The sequence below is a fragment of the Octopus bimaculoides genome, chromosome 8 (genome assembly GCF_046866305.1).
Source record: "Octopus bimaculoides isolate indiv1 chromosome 8, ASM4686630v1, whole genome shotgun sequence".
Classification (NCBI taxonomy): domain Eukaryota; kingdom Metazoa; phylum Mollusca; class Cephalopoda; order Octopoda; family Octopodidae; genus Octopus; species Octopus bimaculoides.
This window is the reverse complement of record NC_142935.1, coordinates 48,597,999-48,615,600: the sequence shown is the minus strand read 5'-3', so window position 1 is coordinate 48,615,600 and position 17,602 is coordinate 48,597,999.

The window sequence follows — 17,602 nt, the reverse complement described above, 5'->3', positions numbered from 1 at the left end:
TCATAGTCCGTATTCCTAGGATGATTACAGTGTAATCCATAGAATCCATAGGCATTGGATAGATCATCTTCATGGACACATTTCTTCAGGTGATATAGCATCAATGGACGTTTAACTGAGGGTTATTTATCCCTTTTTGAACTATACACACAAATGCACACACACACACACACACACACACACACACACACACACACACACACACACACACACACACACACACATATATATATGTATGTAAGTATGTATGTATGTTAAGAGAATAATGTGTGGATTGATTTAACTATCACATCCTTAAACATGTTTCATGTTTTTTAAGTGACAAGTAATTATTGTATAGATTCAGTTTTACACAACTTTTACACACAAGTTACTTTTTCAAAAGCATTATAAGAAATGAAGAGCTATGGTAGGTACTTATAGATGTTTAAAAGTTGTAAAGACAGATGCAGTAGATAACATGTTGACATCAAGTCTAGTACCAGGTTAAAGGATAAGATAAACAGTTGCTATAGAAAATATAGAGAGAGATTAAATAGATTCTCCGGTTAATTTATCAAAGTCCTGAGAGCAAAAACAGATGACGGTATAAATGGTCATAAAACTATCAAAGTTAAAAGCAATTTATAAAATAAAAATTTCAACAAATAGAAAAAAATTAGATACCTACATACACTCAGATACACACACATAAACAGAAAGAAAGATAGATAGACATACAAAGAAATAAGTCCATATAAATATCTGTGTGTATACATATATGTATATATATGTATATGTATATATGTATATATGTATCTATATATATATATATATATAAATAAATAAATATATAAATAAATATATATATATATATATATATATATATATATATATATATATATATATATATATATATATATATATATATATGTGTGTATGCATGCACACAGTCACACATATAGATATACATGCATACTTAAATTCATACATACACACACATTCATTGGGATAATATATAAGTATTCTGTCTACAGAGATATGGATGCATATACATGTAATATTAGAGCAGCTAAAGAATGTCCTCTTAATGGAAATTGACTGATACAACTTTAGTTTATAGATGTAAAGTCCTTGTCCATAAAAATAACAAATATTGTATAGGGTCCACATCAAATAACATTAAAAACAGTTTTCCGGTGCACAAACATTCATTCAATAATTATAAATTGATGCATTCGATTTTCTTTGCTGAACACATTTGATGTTTGAAATCAAGCAGTATTGATTGTAAACTTGAATATTGTATAAGCACTGTGCTCTGTGTAACAGTTTGTGGTGCAAATGTCAACTTTGAACAAATTTATCTATTAATATTTTAGTGGCAGATTATAATGTCCTGCAAGCTAGCATCTTGCTCTGAAATCTGGAACACCTCATGTTTTTGATCATCAACTTACAGAACATTGGTCAACTTCCTGGATTCTGCATTTCTCATTTTTAAATGTATGTGATGGTCAGCTTTTTTACAAGTGACCTGATGTTTCCTGCTGCTTCACATTCTTCCATTCTTTCCACATTTGTCTCATAGCATTTAAGACTTTATATACATTGTGAATCAACATGTCTATCACCTTCGGTTTTCTGAAAGCTTACTCCATTCATAAATTTGATCCACAGATCACAGCGGTTTGCTTGATGGGAATTTCCACTTACTGCTTATACTATAGGCATAATTTATATTCTCGAAACCTTCTCAGCATATTCACCCCCTAGTGCTTCTTTGAACAGTCTTCTTCTTAATCCTTTTTACCCCTTGTGGAGCATAGGGCCTCAACAGTTATTTTCCACTTTTTGCAGTCATTGGCATGTTTCTTAGCTGCTTCCCATGTCAGACCAGTGGTCCTGAGCTTTTTCTAAAATACTCCGCTTCCATGTCTGCTTCAGGCGTCCTCACTTCCTTTTCCCCTGCGGGTTCCAGTCAAGTGCTTGTCATGTCACATTTGAAGCTTTTTTCCGCAATGTGTGTCCGACGCATTTCCATTTCTTTCATCTAATCTGAATATGTATGGGCTCCTGGTCGGCCCTTTCCCACAGGTCGGTGTTTGGCACTCTGTCGAACCACTTCAGATGGGGGGTCTGCCGGAGACATTTGTTGATGAAGGTCTGGATCTTCTTGTAGTTGCTGCAGGTGGCTCTCTATGTTTCAGAGCCATACAAAAGCACAGATTTTACATTTGAACTAAATAAGCAGAGTTTAGTTTGAGCTGAGAAGGCAGTGGACTTCCATACCGGTCGAAGAATAGCAAAGGCTTGCCAATCCTTCTTGCTTCATGCAATGATGTCCTTGTCTGATCCACCTGATTTGCTGATCTTGCTTCCAAGATAGACAAACTCACTTGTAGGTAAAGGATCCATCAACTCTCAAATCTTTCTTTTTCAGATTATGTGTTACTAAATCCACCTAGCACTTACCCTGAAACTTCTGATCACTAGTTTACAAAAAGTGATTCATTCCTTGCCAGGTGTTTAATTAATTTCCTGGTGAATATGAAGTCAATCTAGTTTGTGTTTCAAGAACTTTGAACCCCGATTTGCCTCTTCATAATCAATGTGACAATTAAATCATTAATTGTGATAATGAAAGCATTATCATTTATGAATGAATAGTCAGCAAGAAGGTGCCATAAAAAGGATCCTTTATTTTTCTGTTGGTCTTGATTTTAGTGAATATGCAGAGATTACTGTTGCTCTCCTGTTGCTTATCGCTGGTCTATAATTAATTATTTCACATACTCTGTCTATTTCAGTTACTTTATCTATCCACTTCTCTGTTAATACATATATATGTAAAACAGCAATGAAATACACATACTTGTACACTAGAGTGGCATGCACATCCATTAATTGTGAGCAAGTTTATCCACATAAACACCGACATATATAAGCAGATACTGACTCATTCCTGTATTCACTAATACTAAGAATTGTTTAGATTGAAACCAAAGACTCTAATCATTGTTAATGACCAGCTTCTATACTGCAGCAAAGGAAAAACTTAAATCGCAAAGGAAAAATACTCTAGGCACAAGGCCTGAAATTTTGGGGGTGAGGGCCAGTCGATTAGATTGACTCCAGTACACAACTGGCACTTAATTTATTGACCCAGAAAGGATGAAAGGCAAAGTCGATCTTAGTGGAATTTGAACACAGAACATAAAAAGAGATGAAATACCTCAATGGAAAAGTATTGTGGCACTACTGGAGCACTGCCTTCAAGGGATTTCCTTTAAGGGATTCCCCAAAATATCTAACTTTGTTCATATCATAGAAATAATTATCATAATTTCTATTTGTAGCATTGCTAATAATGGTTTCAAATTTTGGCACAAGGCCAGCAGATTTGGGGAGGGGTTAAGTCAATTACATTGACCCCCACCCTATTACTCAACTGGTACTTATTTTATTGACCCCAGAAAGGGTGAAAGACAAAGTCAATGTTGGAAGAATTTGAACTCAGAACCTCAAGATGAATGAAATGCTTCTAAGCATTTTCCCTGCCAAGCTAACAATCCTGTCAGCTTGCTGTTTTATGTCATTGCTAATAATAACTACAGTAATATGCAGAAATGAAAGCACAAGGTATAGCTATCAGATATAATTTTACTTAATATATGAGCATTAAATACAAGATTATCAAATTTTTTGTTGTTGATAATCTCCACCTTTTGAGTAGCTGTATTTATCAGTATCAACATTTGTACTAGACAGCAGTTTATTTCATCTGCAATCATAATTAGGTATCTGATTTATGGATGTATGCATTGCACTAGGATTGGTTTCTTTATATTTTAGAAATCTTTCAAGTTGGAACCGTTTTTAGTTCAAACCTGGTATTATGTTCACATCAAAAATTTTTAAAAATGACTTATGGCACTTGTTGATCAAACCAAACAAAATGTCATGTTTATTCAAAAAAAAAAAGAAAAAAGAAAGAAAACAGAAAAGAAAAAAAAATTGTTTTATCTCTAAAGATGTGTTTAATAGATCAAAAACTTTTAATCTTATTGATAAGAAACTAATCATCTTTAGATAACTAAACAAAATACAACTTTAAAACTTTGATATTTCAAATCTGCTCTAACAATATTATAACAATTCATGCATACATCTGCATATTTGAATGTGTGTGTGTGTGTGTGTGTGTGTGTGTCTATACACACACACACACACACATACCTAAATATAATAAGTTGAGTGGACTGGAGCAACATGAGATAAGTGTCTTGCTCAAGGACACAATGTGTCACCAGGAATTGAACACACACCCTTGCGATCACGAGCTGAATACCCTAACCCCTAGGTCACATAAATATATATATATATATATATATATATATATATATATATATATACAGGGTGTCCCAAAAAGATGTACTCACTCTTTGACAGACGATTACTAATGTATTGCTTTTTGTGATGTACGGGCTTACCTCGATGCAACAAATCCAAACAAATGGAATGGGAGGAGAGGTAGTGTTGAATTTCTTGCACGTTCCCCGGACCTCACGCCAATGGATTTTTTTTTTTTTTTTATGAGGACATCTCAAAGATGAGGTTTACACTGCAAAACCAGTGAAAATTGATGATTTGAAAAATGAAATTCGAATACAATGTTTTACAATTCCAAATGAAATGTTTGGCAATGTTGTTGAATCCATTGTTGGACGTAAGCAGCTTTGTTTGGAAAATGAAGGAAGGCAGTTTGAACATTTGCGAACACGAAGGAATGAGAGAGAACATAAAATAATTGTAAATGACAAAAAATAATCGTTTCTACAACAATTTATTTTCCTGAATTTAATTTAAACTTTTAGCATTGTATGTATATCAATAAAAATCTACTTGAACACAAAATGCACGAGTACTGGGAAGTCAAAAATTGAGTACATCTTTTTGGGACACCCTGTATATATATATATATATATATATATGTATGTATATATATATATATATATATATATATATATATATATATATATATATATATATATATATATATATATATATATATATATATATATGTATATATATATATATATATATATGTATATATATATGTATATATATATGTATATATATATGTATATATATATGTATATATATATGTATATATATATGTATATATATATGTATATATATATGTATATATATATGTATATATATATGTATATATATATGTATATATATATATATATGTATATATGTATATATATATATATATATAGTATATATATATATATATATATATATATATATATATATATATGTATATATGTATATATATATATATATATATATATATATATATATATATATATATATATATATATATATATATATATATATATATATGTATATATATATATATATATATATATATATATATATATATATGTATATATATATATATATATATATATATATATATATATATATATATATATATATATATATATATATGTATATATGTATATATATATATATATATATATATATATATGTATATATATATATATATATATATATATATATATATATATATATATATAGTATATATGTATATATATATATATATATATATATATATATATATATATATATATATATGTATATATGTATATATATATATATATGTATATATGTATATTTATTTATTTATTTATTTATTTATGTGTTTTAGCCAAGTGGCTGCGGTCATGCTGGTGCACCACCGTGATCTTGCATGGCTCTTCTCCCCCACCTGACATGGTCCAATCAAGAGTTTTGATGGCACATCTGGTGTATAAGAGAATTTGACACAGCTGCCCTAAGCTGCGTCTCATTACGAGCCATTGGTTCGTCTAGTATCGTGGAGAGGAAAGCGTCAAGTTTTGTCTTGAAGACCTCCGCATCCATGTCTTGCATGTCTCTCAAATGTTTTGGCAGGGCATTGAAGAGCTGAGGTCCTCTGAAACCGAGGCTGCTGCAGTATCTCGTTCTTATGTGAGATGCAGTGGACGGTACCTTTGGCACCATGCAGTGGCGACCCGTGCGGGCATTCCTGTAGTACTTGATACCAAAGTTTGGCACCAGTCCTTCCAGTATTTTCCATATGTATATTATTACATATCTCTCCCGCCTGCGCTCCAGGGAGTAGAGACCTAGTGCCTTCAGTCGCTCCCTGTAGTTCATCTGTTGGACTGTGGCGATCTTTTTTGTATAGTGCCGCTGAATTGCCTCGAGTTCTGCTGTCCGCTTAACACTGTGTGGTGACCACAACTGAGAGCAATAGTCTAGGCGGCTCAGAACAAATGTCTTCCATAGAATCAACATGACTTTTTGATCCCTTGTACGGAAAGTCCTCAGTATCCACCCCGCCAGTTGTCTGCACCTTGCTGTCAACTTGATAATGTGCATGTGAAATGATGCATCACTACACATGTTGATGCCCAGATCTCTAACTGTTTGTTGTTCTGGGATTGCAGTACCTCCAGGCCCTGTGTATGCCAGTTGGGAGGTGCTTGTGGTCTTGTAGCGCAGTACATATATATGTACATATATATATATATGTATATATATATGTACATATATATATATATGTATATATATATATATATGTATATGTATATATATATATATATGTATATATATATATATGTATATATATATATATATATATATATATATATACATGTATATATGTATATATATATATATATATGTATATATGTATATATATATATATATATATATATATATATGTATATGTATATATATATATATATATGTATATGTATATATATATATATATATGTATATGTATATATATATATATGTATATATGTATATATATATATATGTATATATGTATATATATATATATATATATATATATATATATATATATATATATATATATATATATATATGTATGTATACATACTTGCTCAAAATATTTGTGTTGCTGGAAAACAGCTGGATTTAATTAAATTTTCTGTTGATATAGATGTGGATTTTGGCCAAAAACAATGTTCATATTTAACTACTGAACATGAAAAACTGTTCTTCAAACTCTAAATCCTTGCATCAATGGTCTCTTTCTATCTCCCTAGTTCCGCAAGATGAGTGCTACAAATAACTAGGTGTTGATGAAAATATATCATACTAAGATAGATTAACAAAAGAATATTACACTAGACTTTAAAAATTCATGGTGATCAGAGCTTTTTCATTACAACAATCATTACTCATACTGGTACCGATATTTTGGTTAGAGTAGAAATCCATTCAATAGATTTAAAAACCTACAATATCCTGATATTGACTGCAAATACTCACAGAAACAATGATATTGACAGCTTGGCTCTCAAGAGAAGGGATAAGAAGAGGCTTAAGATAGGTGTAGTCACAAACATATAATTGTTATATATTAAAATTTAAAAAAGACTTCCATGTATTTACTACTACACATACACATTATATGTGTGAGGCTCATGTTTGTTGGAAAATCTTAACTTTTTCCAGATTGCGATTTCAGTGAATCTAGAATTTTCAAGCAAAGAAAGAAACAGGTGAACAAAAATTTCAGAGATGCAGTCTGTAAGTGGAGCAGTATAAATATGCAATACATTCTTAAATTTCTACATGTAACAACTAGTCCAGACATCAATGATAATTATTTTCTTTCTTTCTTTGAAACAAGCTGCCTACATCTAGAAAGAATGCTAATAGATAAAAAGAAGAAAAAGACCTACCTACCTATCTATCTACTCACTCACTCACACATATAAATTTTTTTTTATTGAAACTCTTGTCAATTTTCAGTTTCAATAAATATCTGTATCCTCTAAAACATATATTGAGCATTTCTCTCTCTCATCTGTCTGACATAAACCAACGTATGCATGTGTTTGTATACATACATACATACATACATACATATATATATATATATACATGTATATGTGTGTGTGTGTATATGTATGTATATATATATATATATATGTGTGTGTGTGTGTGTGTGTGTGTATGTATGTATGTATGTATGTATATATGTATATAAGTATATATATATGTATATATATACATATACATATATATATATATATATGTATATATATATATATATATATATATATATATATATATATGTAGACACACACACATGAATTTGCGAATCACATGACTTTTGCAGATGTAATAGAATTATTAGAACCATAAACAAACCGGACTTATATGAGCCAAAAATTGAAACTGTATTGAAGCCTTCGTTTGGCAAACAATTTCTCCTCTAGTGTATGATACTCGTTATGAAGCTGTGCATTGTTTATTGAAGAAAAGATTGTAATGTAATCAGTTTCAGAGTTCAAATCTTTGAAATTCCGGCCATTATGGTCTCAAAATTTGTGTAGGATAGGTCAAGCTATAAACATAAAATTAATTACTCTGCAACTTTAATAAAGGACACACATAAAGTTGGAATAATTGTTATGAAGGAAAGAGAAGAATTTGTATAGATGAGGCAAGTGTGTGGCTGGTATGGCCCCTTTCGGATAATATGAAAAATAATACCATGTCTAACGAATATTGCCGCAGTTTATATCAACACTTGACTGGTTGAATTTACCAGCTTCTGATATTGCTAATAAAAATGCTGACTTTTGAACTGAGATGTCTGAAATAATGGCTAAACGGACATGAGAACAAAAGGACAAAAGCTAGAATCGTTGATAAATTGCCACAAATGGTGAATCGTAATATGGCTTATGATGTATAGTTTGGAATATAACGCTTTGTAATAATACTTCAAGTAATCAATTTGAGAAAAATTAATTTCTGTTTCTGATAGACACATTTATGAAGATAATACTGAAAAGCAGTTTTATGTGTATGTAAGTGTGTGTTTTACTCTATGTGTTTCTGTGGATGTATCATGTGTGTGTGTGTGTATACTGTGCAGAGGGTGAACAGTGTGTTTAGAGAAGATTACAAACAGCTATGCGGAAATATGCATCAGGACTGTTCTGATGAGATGATTAACGAAATATATAGATATGAGAAAAAGAAAAGAAAAAAAAAGATGCACATCCACATGGACCCAAACAGTTGTGCAGAGGAAACTGGCCATCAAAGAAGGTACTGAATGTATGCATGTGTGCACACGTGTATGTGTGTCTTAGTGCATGCACATACATACCTATACATACACACACACATACATACATATATAAGCTTATATACATACCTGCATATATTTATACACATACATATGTGTGTGTGTGTGTGTGTGTGTGAGAGAGAGAGTATGTATTTATCTACTTATACAGATAAAGTAAAAGTTAAATATAGATATAATTGGATACGAATACATATATATATACATATATATATATATATATATATATATATATATATATATATATATATATATACACACATGCATGCACATACACAGATATGTATATATACACACACATTGACACACACACATGTATTAAACAATAACAGAATTATAATGAAAATACTTCTTTCATGTAAAGCTTCTTAGCAAAGAACTCGATAAACATCAAATGAATTCAATGTTTAGAGCAATAATACAATGAAATGAAAAGTTATATTATTGGTCTAAATCTGAATTCATTTCATGTTTATTGAGATCTTTGCTAAGTTGCTTTACATAAAAGAAATATGTCCATTATTATTGTGAGATATATATTTCTATTGTTACTATAATGCTCATTTCTGCAAGTTCATTAATTTTTTTTTTAATGTTAACTGTGGCTATTTGTGGTCCAATAGTAACTTTTTTGTTTTTTGGTTTATTTTTTAGAACCAAACAGATCATGAAATAATTATCAATATTTTTGGCTCATTCATTTATATCTGGCGTTAATTTCTATATTACATTGGCTTTGTACAAAAGCAAGGATTTTCTATTAAAATTTCCTTTTTATTAATTGCTGTTGATGGTATAAAACATGAGCATATATCTAGGGAATATATCGTTAATTTATGCATATATTTGCAATAATGTACTATGTGATTATATTATTTTTAGAGATTTTTATCATTTTAGGCATCATTAAATTTCATTATATATATAACGGTTATATATATAATGAAATCCTTGAGTGAGAAAAATGGGCATTCCTATATTTGTCGATATAGTGGATATATTAAACAAAGTATTATGTATCTACTACAGCCAACATTTGTTAACTGAATAATTATGTAATATGTGTGCTCATCATAAATGACAGGTGTAGAAAAATGATGTATGTTCTTTGTTATAAGAGGGGAAGAAGTGTCTCAACTGGTAGGTGCTGCAAAAAAGGCAAGACTAAGTTGTGGGAGGCAATTCGATGGGATAACTCTTTATCATGTGTTATATCACCTCAAATGTCGTCCAATCAACCCCGTGAAGTCAGAGATCAGCCTGGTAAGCCAGTAGCTGACCAAGAAGGTCAACAATGCCAAAAAACCCTGCTCCTTAGCAAAGGACTAGACTTGGTCAAGTACACTGATTCAGAGGTTTCTTTCGATGTAGCAATGAATATCCTCAACAGCGCTTAAGTGTATGTAATCTCGTTGATATTTTCATCTTGGATTTACATAAGAAGAGATTCCACATAACGAGCATTAGCCTCTAGTGAGATGATGCTTTGGCAATAATGAAAAAGTGAATAGCCACACATTCGGCGGGTTTAGGTTGGACTTAACCATTTTTTAGCCTCAAGGTTACCATCATGAAGATGGCGGATTTCCTTGATCTGACCCCAGACTTGGAATCTGTTACCTATAGGCCGTTTAGGAAGTTGAATGAGAGGCTGACATACATCAACACAGCTTTCTGTCATGTAACTATCAGCTTAAGGAGCCTTGTGAAGAGGTTGTACAGAAAAAATTCTATCCCACCTTCAAGTAAAGAGATTTTTGACGCTGTTGTCCAATACTATAACAAGGCATTGACTGCCAATAGTTTTAGGAATAGGGTTAGTTAAGAATAGGATTAATAACCCCGCTACGAGGAAAAACCACCGGAAAATGTTGTGGTTCACGTCAACGTCTCCCAAAGCGTAAAATCTTGTGTGGGTAGGATCTTCCTTCTACAAAAAGATTCCATAAAATATTTAACAAACACACTTAAAGAAGTTCTTTTAGTTGTGCACCCAATATCAAGAAAATATTAGTAGGTAGACACACACGTTAGAAAGAGGCAAGGCATAACAGAGGCAAGACCACGTATCTCCTTAACGGCCACTGCAACACAAAACAGTTGTATATGATGCAGGGTTAATGTCAAAGTAATTCACTGGGGAGCTCAACGTGTGGAAGTATGTAGATATGAGAAAAGGTACATGCAGAACCAGATTTAACAACCATAAAACCGCCTTTAATATCCAGTTGAGTCGCAATTGCACAGCTATAGTTAATCATATATGGTTATTGAATGAAAGTGCCACGGATTACAACATAGAATGAAAATTCTTGGAGATGTGCAAGCATTATTTTGGCAGTAACAGAAAGTGCAGGTTATGTATAACCGAGAAACGGATTATATTAAAATCCTAGCTCCAACCAGATACCTACCTAAACTACTGAAGCGAGATATTTAATCCGTGTCCACATAACAGAAGATACATGATGGATTTACCTTCGGGCTCTACCGTGACTTTAAATGCTAAGGCCTCTACCATCGACAATATGAAAGCGTGAGTGTGTGTGTGTGTGTGTGTGTGTGTGTGTGTGTGTGTGTGTATTGAGGTACCGAAAATTAATGTTGCTTTAGCCATGATGAGCTCAAATCAACATAAAACATACCGTAAATATATTTATTCATTCGACAACATTTACCACCTCGAAAACAGTTTTCTGCTTCTTTGTGCAAAAAAGGGTTCTTTAGAAGAGAACAATTTTTGAGTGTCATTTCGACATTGTCCCTGCTTCTGAATACTTCTCCACTGCTAAAAGTGTTCAAGTGACCTTGAATAAGTGAAAACCTGATGAGGTGATAGGTTACCTGAATAGAGAAGGTGAGGTCGAACTTCCCACTCAAATGAATTAATCTTTTCTTCGCTGAATATAGTTTTGCATTATCATGTTGCAGAATGACTCCCATTCTATTTAAGAGAGATGGTTATTTTTTAGGAAAACTTCACTGACACGTTCAAATTATTGAAAGTAAAATTCCGAAGTGAAAGCTTCTCCTTCATTCTAATTCGCAGTGAACATCTGTTGTATTCCACCAAATATACAGCAAAGACCTTCTTTGAGTGAAGATCTGGTTTGAGTGCTGGAACTGGATTTTTACTTGGTGTTATACACCAATTCTTACGTTTAATGTTGGCATAGACTATCCATTTCTCATCTCCTGTTCATTCCAGTTACAATAATAATTAGAACAGATTGGGAGAGATACTGCTCTGACATTACAGAAAGCTGTTGGTACGGCATTTTTGAACATTTAAACCATCAGGATATTAGTAGATTTGTTTTCATGTGCTCATGCTGTATTGCTGCCCTTACGAAATTTGTAAAGTTTGCAATGCCGAATATGCAGCTTACTAAAGTCTTCTGTAGCAGTGATTCGAAATCCCAATCGGTCAGACGCCACGACCGAGCACAACAACTTCACGTGATCGGGCTAATAAGCAACCAAACAGTGTCAAGCCGTAGCGTAGTTTAGTCTTCTAGCATCTTCTTCTTGTACCTTATAAAAGACCGTTTTTGGTGGTAATTAATGGCAGAGTGTTGAAAGACGGCTGAGCGATATGTGCCTCCACACTATGGTTTCAGGTATTTGGACAAATGGCCAGCACAAGCAGTCAACGCAGATGGCCAACGCAGCCGGCTTAGGACAGATGACTAAGGACCTCTAGTGCAGTTGGTATCAAATACATTCTGCGACCGCAGGTTGCCGTACCAACAGCTTTCTGTAATGTCAGAGCAGTATCTCTCCCAATCTGTTCTAATTATTATTGTAACTGTAAATGGTCGACGCAGATTGTCTTGTATGACAATAAATACTTCAGTTAAACGTTCACGGGTTTTGCTTCAATTATTCGTGCAGCCAACGAAATACATCTTCGTTCACCAACTCAGCAATAGCAGTCAACGACACATAATGACCTATGGCGACTTTGGTGACACAACCAACAGCACCCGTGACACTTGTATTTCATGGTTATCAGACAAAGCATATACACACACACAAGGTGTGTGCACATTAACGTTCGGTCATTAACTCTATGCTCATTGGTTGATTGCAAACATAGGTTTTATTGGCTTGTAAACCATTTGTGGCAAGACGTCAGACTATTTGCTTGAAAATACATCACTTTTCGGTACCTCTAATGTGTGTGGTATGTTTGTGTGTGTAATACATATATATATGTATATATGTATATGAATACGTTTTTGAAATTGAACATATATATAAATAATAAACACGCATACGTGCGCACACACGCACACACTCATGCGAGGAACAGTTTCTTCTTTTCCGTATGTATTTTTGTATTGAACTATGTTCTTGATTCATATTTTTTCTTATCACAGTTCATGTTCGTGTCTTGCAATTTTTTTCGCGTAGTAAGTTCCTAAATCCATCAACAATTTTTGTAAACCTTCAGGCTTTTGCCATCAGCTTGAAGTGATGGTGGAGTGTGTTGATGCAATCTCATTGTAAGCTGGATATGACTGGCCGTTAGATTTTTTTGTACGTGTATTTATTTTAATGTTGTTCTGCTGAATGAGAATTGCCTCTATCACTTATCTGTTATTGTGGAGATTCTGTAATGCATGAACGTGTTGAACATTAATATTTATATTTTCAGGTAAATTTGTGTTGCGCTTGTGGTGTATTGCATTGAAATAATTCCATTTTGTAAATGCATAGTGAGTCGACGAGATAGTGATGTTATTGTATGTCTAAGATATCAGTTAGATTCATGAAGTTTACAACTTTGACGTTCTGATGCTAAATCGCATTTGTCATTACAATCTTCTTGGCAGCCATACAAGTTTGCGGTTTGTTGTTGATAAAAAGGCTTCACAATTTATTGTTTTTACAGAAGATTAACTATTAAAGTCAATTTATCGCTTTGTGAATGCATTTTGTGTTCTGCTTGAAGAGGTTTTTAATATGTTTATCTATTCTACAATGAGCATATATGTGATAAATAAATTACACTTCATCTACAGTTCGTATAGATTTTAGTAGTCATAAATACTGAGGCACCTCTCTCTGTTTTGTTACTTTACCTGTCCCATTTGCTTGTAAGAAAACTCGTATTTAACTTTATTTTTCAACGATTTGTGGTTTCCATTGTCTAGTATTAGGCTTCCTGGAGAGAATCACAATGCTCACACGAAGAAAATATTTACCATCGACATTTTACAAATGTTGAGAACCGCTGTATTTGTATTATATCTGTATTTATTATATACCATTATATATATATATATATATATATATATATATATATATATATATATATATATATATATATATATATATATATACCTTTATATATATATACATGCACGAACACACACACACACACACACGTTCTTTTATTCATTTACTTGTTTCAGTCGTTTGACTGCGGTCATGCAGGAACACCGCCTTAAAGGGTTAAAGTCGAAGAAGTCGACCCCAGGAATTATTCTTTGTAGGCCTAGTACTTATTCTATCGGCTCCTTTTACCGAATCGCTAAGTTACAGTGACATAAACACACCAGCATCAACTATCAAGCATTGGCGGGCGGGTGCAACAAACATAGGCAAACACACACACACACATAAATACGCGCGCACACACACACATATACGACAGGCTTATTTCAGTTTCTGTCTACCAAATCTACTCACAAGGATTTGTTCGGCCCGAGGCTATGGTAGAAGACATTTGCCCAAGGTGCCACGAAGCGGAACTGAACCCAAAGCCATGTGGCTGGAAAGCTAGCTACGTACCACACAGCCATGCCTATATATACACGCGCACACACACACCCATGCCTATATATACACGCGCACACACACACCCATATTGTATTTGACGTCACTAATTTCATTACCACCACAAGAGGCTGGCATTACAGACAGAGTTGATACACTGATGCTCATTTGTTTGTACTGAAGACACTATGTAACTATTGCCTCCGGCTGTTGCTACAATGTTTGATATCAATGTCACACGAAACATTTTCATTAATTAGAGATTAAACATAAGATACTAATTACAGTCTTTTTATTTATTTAACTGTGCATGTTATATACTGGATATTTGTTTGTAAGAAACTGGAAGGGAAGAAATAATGTGCAAGCAATGATATAGTGATACACTATAGCTCGTGGGTTATTATAGTATCACACAATATTGAGATTGATTTGCAAAAGCTTTTAAAATGAGCGGAAGAATATGTATAAACTATCTCTTTGCATTACCTTTGTGTACAAAATAAATCTTCAGTAATGTAGAAGTAAATGCAATGCTGAAGTATTTGGAGATGCAAAGAGTTGAGGCGAAATACATCAAACTTCTCAGAGTGACGAACTTGGGATCTACTAATATTATAGTTTGCTTTACTGCCAACAACCATGAAAGTTTCAGTTGGGAATATCACCAGACTAGGAGATACCATCTCTCCAATGATGCTCATCACATGTCTCGAAATAGCTATCAGGGAAAAGACTAGAAAAGTGGCATCAACATCAATGACGAGTTATTAATTTAACTCGATCTCCTAAAGCAGATGACATCGTTCTCTTCGCAGAATTTTCAGAGCAGCAGCAGACCGTGCTGTCAAAGTGAGACATTCAGAATTGCAAAGTTGGCCTTAAAATAAACTGCATGAAAGCAAAACACAAGCAGTCTACAAACGCAATACAAAGATGAACATTTCTTAGAAGAGATGACATTGAAAAGATGAGGTTAATGAATACGTCTACTTGGGAGAGACAACGAATATATGACTAGATATGAAAACTGAAACCTCACGCTGTGTGAAAGAAAAGTGAAAGGTGTTTGCTTGGATTAAAGGTGAGCGAGATCTTGCATAGCATTTTCTTCAATAGCACCATTCTACTTGTGTTCTTATATGCTCTGTGAGAAAGTTTAATGAATGGACAAGGCACGGAGGGCAATGGAAAACACCATGCTATGAATATCATTGAAGAACGGGAACATATTTGAAACCAAAAGCACAAGTTCCGCTTAAACCGATACGCCTCAAGACTCACAGACAAAAGATGGCCAGTGGTATACAAATGACCAGAAGAGACCATTCCAAAGACGTTCGAAAACAATGGGAAAGCCACATTATCAAACAATTTAAAATGAAAGAGAAAGGTGCAGTCAAGGGCAGAACAGAAACGCACTGTGAACGTTGATGTATAAGGACATCTGAATGTCATGTCAAAAGAGAATGAAAATATGAAAAATATAACTCGCTTCTAATTTTTTTGTTGTCTCTGCGTGAAAGGACATATGACTGAATGAATTATTGCTGACGTAAGGGACAAAAGAACATAGTGACGGAAGAGTTGTGAGATATGTTATTAATAAAGATAGCGGTGGCCCAGGAAACAATACGAAGAAATCTTCTTCGTTCGCTCTTTTGCTTTGGGTTTCAGGATAAAAGAATGTCCATTCAACTGTGCAAAACGAAAGTAACAAAAATAATAGTAATAAATAAATAAAATGAACATTTCACATACACACACACTCACATATATGCTCCTTAAATATATATATATATATATATATATATATATATATATAATTAATATGAACAGCTGTTTGCAATGTTCCACCAAAAAGGAGAATTACAAATGTCATTAAATGCGATTAGGGTGTTAGACAACACCTACATTGCTAGAAATAAGAGCTAAAACACACTAATGCTGTAGTTAAAGCGCTTTTCGGACGATTATGGTTTTTGTTTTACTCCTCTTTTATGGCTATTTGTATCAATTTTCCTTGATTAGATATTTCTGTAATCCTATGGTGGATATTTTATAATAGTTTTCTAATTGAATAAGGCTTCTACTACCTTCAGTTCGTATATATAATCTTTCTATGTCAGTGGTGTGGGTGGTGCATCCTAAATTCAATCACTATTTTTCTTGTTTTCCTTTCTAGTTTGGTTAACTTATTTACAGTCAAACTAAAAATATTTTAACTGTAACTGGGACTACCGTGTTGATACCTATTATCATGTTTTTTGCATTGAGCCCTGTTTTCAGGATTAATCTAACTCGTCTATAGTATTTCTTCTTTATTTTCTCTTTCATTTGCCTGTTGTACCGTATCTAGTTCATTGATTCCTAAGTATTTGTATGTCTGGCTTTGGACGGACTAATTCTCTTATTTCATTTACTTTATCTAGTATGATATTGTTACTCGTAACTAGTTTTCCTCTTTTGAAGGTTGCTTTGGCACATTTTTCAAATCCGAATTTCATATATATTTCTTTGGTAAATCCACGCACTGTCTGTAATAATGTTTCCAGTTGTTTATCATCTGTAGCATACAGTTTCAGATCGTACATCTATAAGAGATGGTTGATTTTTTTTTTT